Genomic DNA, 6546 nt, shown 5'->3' with positions numbered 1-6546 from the left:
ACAGAGAGGACCTGCGAGGCCGAAAGGACACCGGAACCAGAACCACAACTGAGCGAGCCGGTTGCGCCAGACCAAACAGCCCCATCACAGCCAGCATCCTTGGAACACGGGCCAGAACCTGAACCCCGGACCAGGGAACACCCTAGGCCGCAACACACACGTAGGCCGCCGGCGTACCTCAAGAACTATGAATGCGACCTCCCAGGCAGGACTGGAACTTAGAGGGGAGGGGTGTTATGTACTGAGTTGAATAGGATCCAAACTGCAGCAGTCTGATTGGTCCTAGAACAATAGGATCCAAAAGGCAGCAGTCTGATTGGTCCTAGAACAATAGGCTTCAGAATGCAGCAGTCTGATTGGTCCTAGAATAATGCAGCAGTATGATTGGTTGGCAGGAACTACCCAATCATGCTCCAGATAGAAGTGAATCCACAACCTCATTGGCTTACAGTAGAATTCCGGAATTAGCCAATCATGTGCAGCCCATTGTGTAAATAATGTATATAAAGCAGATACTGAGGGGACATTCATTCATTCCTCCTCACCACTATGAGCTGAATAAAGAGCATGAAATCACTTTGCGACTCTGAGTATATTTCAGAAACCAAGAAGAATAACTTTAATAAGGAATGGGGGAAATTTGTAAGTTCCCTTGGAGAACACTGTACACAATTAAAAACACTGGCAGCAATGTAACAACACTTGTAATGTAACAAGAACTATGGTAAGAATGGAATTTTAGGAAAAAATGGAGAAGATTATATGATGCAGTTGAATGGAATCCATGGAATCTCAGCCCAGGGAAGTCCAAGGATTCAGAGAATCGTATATGTTTATGATTATGACTTTTATTTGAATGTGAATGTTAATTGTAAAATTGAACAATAATTTTAAAAATACAATGTGTTTAACTGAATCGCTTCTTTGATGTGTCTAGATCCAGCCCTGCTCTGGAGGGTAGGACTCAAATCAATGGCTTCATGTTACAAAAAAGAAGATTCAGAAAGAAACATATGGAAAAACTTACTGACAGTAAGAGCTTTTTGACAGTGGAATGGTCTCCCTTGGGAGATTGTGGACTCTCCTCCTTGGAGGTATTTAAGCAGAAGTTGGATGGCCATGTGTCATGGATGTCTTTAGCTGAGATTCCAGCATTGGAGGGAGTTGGACTAGATGGCCCTCAGGGTCCCTTCCAACTCTACAATTCACTGGGACCCGGGGGAATGCCATGACCCAGAACTAAATGTAGAGACCCACTGGGGTAAGCACAGCATGTAGGCAATTCGGATCATACATTGCTTTCAGAGAGTGACTACAGTACTAATATTTCTGCTCTAAGTCGGTTTCTAAGAAGCACTGTCCTTGTCCTTCTCCACTGATGGTACTCTAACGTGGAGTCAGAGGCACTTTCCACCCACAACCCATCCCAAGAACCAGATTTACAAGGATTAAGAAGACCTCACTATAGGCACCATCATCATTGCCACTGCTAAGTCAGTAGAGAGTAGACACATTTAGTTTTTCACGATGACAACAAAAGTATGTAATTCCCTTAGTGAAAAGATTATTTTGCTCATCTCTGTCCCCTTTGGTGGGCTCTAGATGACCTGTTCTGAAGGTCATTGTTCCATTTTTATCCCATCGTTCCTCCAAAGAGTCCTCTGTGGTGGGCAAAGTCTTCTTACTCATGCTTTTTATTTTATTTTATCTTAATGATAATCATAAGAAATTGAGCAGGCGGAGAGATAGTAAGTGACCCTTATCTCAAATCAATTTAAACCTGATGCCACTTCTTCAACCCTCTGTCCTCTATCATAATGGATTCCAAAATATTGATTTGTGGTATTAAGGCCCTGATTTGTGGTATTCAGGGGGACCTGTTTGGCTTAGGAGAAATGAAAATAACTGCTCACGATATGCCCTGAAGAAGAATGCAGATCATGTTTTTAAAGTGCTAATCCAAAGCACAAACAGTGTGACCAAGCTTCCTCATGGTAATGGCAGCATTTCTGCTATCTTTCATTTAGCTTTGTGAAATTCTCCCATGGCTCATGAAACATCTCCCAGGGCCCCACAAGAAGGCCTTGTCCTGCATGGAGATGATGCTTTCATATGCAAAGGAGGAGATAGAGAAGCATAAGGAGAATCAGTCTCTGCATGATCCACAGGATCTTATTGATTTCTATTGACTTCAGATGGAGAAAGTAAGTATCTGCTTTGAAGCTGAATATTGCTCATCCAAGGAATCATTATATTCCATGTTATAAGTGAATACTAATCTCTTGCCTGGAAACCAGCATCTTTTTCCAAGGACACCAATATTTTTTTCCTGAATCTCAGTTGAAAATGGCATTGAGTTCCCCCCAAATATTTCTCATAGTCAATTTAGTTGCTAAAGTGGGTTGACATCCATCCATAAGCATCTATAGAAATGGCTAGGAAATGTGAGCTTAAAGGACTGGAAACTGAAGTGTGTTAAGGGGTCTTGCTTTGGAGCATTCCTTCTGTACATAAATTATTTTGGATTGATGTTCAACCGACATTCAGATGTGGACTGAAAAAACAGAAAATCCTAAACAAAATGCTCGTAAACTAGAGTATGACTTCAAATCCCCATCTCATCCATCTTCACATACTAGAAAGGCCAAAATATATTTTCATCCTTCCCTCTTTGAACAATGCTTATCATGATGACAAACAAATGGTTAAATATGTTTAGTGTTAAGTACCATATTTCACCATAATTGTCACATTTTTATGCCAATTATTCTTTTCAAAAAAGGGGGGTGCGACGATTATATTTTTGAATGTTCTGGAGGGGAGGACCAGAGCCAATGGATTCAAGTTACAAGAAAGGCGATTTCAAGTGAACACCAGAAAGAACTGGGACAGTAGGAGCTTTTTGGCAGTGGAATGGTCTCCCTTGGGAGGTGGGGGACTCCTCTTCCTTGGAGGTTTTTAAGCAGAGGTTGGGTGGCCATCTGTCATGGGTGCTTTAGCTGAGATTCCTGCAGTACAAGGGGTTGGACTAGATGGCCCTCGGGATCCCATCCAACTCTATGGTTCTGTGATTATAGACATTAACATGCTCGTGTTCAGATTTAATTTCAAAACTTGTTATTTTTAGAGATGCTTAATATCATTTGAAGAATATAATTTAAATAAAATTATTAGGGTTTTTGTTTTTTTACAAAACTGTACTTGTTTATTCACAACTGCCCTGATGCCACCCTTTTAAAATATGTGAATGACTCTTGCAGTTGGCATTTTATGAAGGTCTGACATCAGTGACCCTTTTGCTGTGGAGGGCTCATGCCCTTTGCCTGTGTTTGGAACTAGTAGCCCTTTGACTCCTCACCTGTGGAATAATTCAGGAAAGGCTGCCTTAGCCAGAGGCTTTGGTGAAACCAGCCTATGGAGTGCCAGGCCAAGTCTTCCGGCCAGGCTGTCTCCCTCGTGGGCTGGTGGGCTTGCTGGCATTATTCCTGCCCACAGCCCACCCCTTCATTCCTGCCTTCTGATCCCCTCTTCCACCACATTGCTTTCTGCAGCATGTTCTGTTCTATGCCCATAATGTTCCTGCGGCATTTATCCAAACTCCCCCACTTTCCTGGTCTGAGGGGAAATAACAAGAGTAGCTCCTGGAAGCCACCTGCCTCCTGTCCCTTTGGTTCTTCCTCCTTGGCCACCCTGCCCTTTACTGTAGCATCCATGAGCTTGCCAGCTCTGGCAATTTCAACTCCTGCAGCTTTCCCCAAGGCTTTTGTCCAGTGCTTTTTCCAAGTACTCTTCGCATCACATCACATTATGCTTGTAATCCACAGCCTGGTACGTAGGAGGGCTTTATTTTGTGGGGCAGGGCAGCCTTCAAGATGGCAACTGTTCTATGGTATGTGTTTCTGATAGTAACTAGATCAGGGGTTAGCAACCTAAGGCCCATGGGCCGGAAGCGGCCTGCAGAGGTCGTTTGACCAGCCCACAAGCCGCCCCCGAACCGAGCTGCCTGCTCGTGCGCTGCGCTAAACTGGCACAGCATGGTGCGGGGACTCGCTTCTGCAGTGCTGGAAATCACAGGTGCACACACTCACAATCCGGCCCACGGAGGGATCTCCGTGGGACTGATCCGGCCCAGGCAAGATAAACCTTGCTGACCCCTGAACCAGATTGAGGCTGAAGGTGTTGATAGGGGATGCACACTTCCCGGGTTTTTTTCTCCTTGTTGGCTAATCAAGCAACTTCTTGATGGGGCTCTGGCAGACAGAGCTTGCTGCCTGCCCCAATGAATTGGCAGCCCCCCACTTGTCCCAGGGGCCAGAGCACTGGGCATCAGGCCACCTCTTGTGCAGATGCCTGGATGTGTGGCTGTTCTGCACCAGGCAAAGGGGCACAGGGAAGCTTCCCCCGGGGGCATCCGAGCAGTAGACTTCTCAGTGTTGCTCTGACTCAGAGCGGGCTTTTGTACACTGAATGGAGCTGTGCCAAAGCAGCCACGCCTCTCTTTGGAAGAGCTGCCTTGTGGTTGAGGTTTGGCCTGCACTGTGTGGGAGTTTCTCAGTCAAATGTGTTCAATATGCGCATTTGGAGAAAAATGTCCCCCCTTTGTGTTCCTTACAGGGCTAGAGACCACAGTAGCCTGACTGCCTGGGAGCCTCAGCTCTCTGGAACCCGCTTGGTCGCCAGATGTGCAGCCAGTTGCCCATTCCACAGCAAGAGCTTGCTGGCCATTCAGAGTGGAGGGACTGGCCATGGCTCATAAGCCCAGGGTGCATCCATGGGGAAGGGCAGGGGAGTGGCCGTCTGGCCAGGTGCCTGGCCTGAGTGTTCTGGAAAAGTGGAGCAGAAGGATTGGCTTGCAGCAGGCAGAGACGGGTCTGGAGGGCTCAGAGTTAGTCTGAGATCTGGTGCTGATCAGTGGTTCCCATGAAGTGTGACATTTCCCATGTTCCAGGATGGTGTGGATCCAGTGTGGGCTTGCCAGCAGACCCTTGGGGGAAGCATTTAAACATTCCAAAATGGCTTTCATAAGCTGGTGGACCACAGGCCAGTGAAGTATGATGGGCTGAGGTTGGTGCTCTCTGCCTGCCTGCTGCCTCGGTGCTTGCAGCTGCAGCCTCCATGGCCTGAATCACAAGCAGCCTTTATGGGCAATTCTTCCTGTGCCACACAATCAGGAGATGGCCTGGGCTTCAATCCTCCTAGTTGTCCTGCTTTCTGCCAGTTCTTGTGTGTCCTGCTGACTCTACGATTCTATGGATGATCTTCTGTCATGGATGCTTTAGCTGAGATTCCTGCATTGCAGGGGTTGGACTAGATGACCCTCAGGGTCCCTTCCAACTCTACTATTCTATGATTCTATGATTTGGTGAAAAACCAAGGAATGACCCTTAATCGAGGAAACAGTCTTTATGAAGAAACATAATTATGTTTATAATGCTTATTACTTATTACTGTTTTGTGTGCAATTGGGATGCACAAAATATGTATGAACAGGCACAGGAAGGATAATAGGTAGTCCAAATTGGGGCAAGGCATTCTCATGCATGCTTAGAATGCCCTGTGACCATTATGTGGTGAATGCTTTGGGACTGATTTGAAAAAAGGAGCTCGAATATTATATGGTGGTGACCATTAGGCAGTGAAATACGTAGCACACATTTTGAATATCTGCTGCCAGAGTTTCCATTGGATCCCTCTCTTCATGCCAGTATTGTGTCATTATGCCAACTCACAGATCCTGAAATCTAGCACTAGCAGCTACCGCTGTAAATTCAGGAAAGTGTGTGCGGGTTTCTTATCATAACCAGCTATGAAGCACAGGGCCGGTCCACCCACGACAGCTGCCTTGGGCAGTGGAATGGCAACAGGAGGCATCTCTGGGGGTGTGCTGCCTAGCCATCTGAAGAATTAGACGAGCGACCACAGACTCCTTTCCTCATGACTATGAGAAAACATTTAAAGGGCTGTCCAGAACAAAGGTTCTCTATTACTGTTGCACTCAACAGGAAATGGGCTACCTAGGAGCGAAGAACTAGGGGCTGAGGTCCCTTCAGTGCCCCTCTAAAATATTTGAGGGGTCCTGGCTCCCCCAAATTTCATGGCAATTGCCATTCTAATGGTGGACATGAGCCACATTATGTGATTAATTATACGAGGTGGGGCTCACTTGCCCCCTTCCTCATATTTTATTCAAGTTGGCACCCCTGATGGATTGCAACTAGCAAGTGCTCTGTGGAAGTAGCAATTGTACTGCACTGTGGTTCGAGTCATCTGCAGGTAGAAGTTTGTTGGCTTTCGCAATTGTAATGCATTTACTATCCTGGCCCTCATTGCTGGATTAATAAGAGCTTGAACTCAGAGTTCTTTCTGAAGGCTTTGATGCCTACATCAGATTGGTACCTTCCCAAGGCACAGGTCACAAGGAGTAGCAATTCCATAAGAGGGAAAGATACCCATATTAAATACCAGATGACTCTTGGGGTACTGGAAGTAGATCACAGTCTCTTGGGAGTTCAATGTGCCTGATATAAAGCACACTTTGTCACATCT

The sequence above is a fragment of the Podarcis muralis genome, chromosome 6 (genome assembly GCF_964188315.1).
Source record: "Podarcis muralis chromosome 6, rPodMur119.hap1.1, whole genome shotgun sequence".
Lineage (NCBI taxonomy): Eukaryota > Metazoa > Chordata > Lepidosauria > Squamata > Lacertidae > Podarcis > Podarcis muralis.
Note: the sequence above shows the minus strand (reverse complement) of the source record.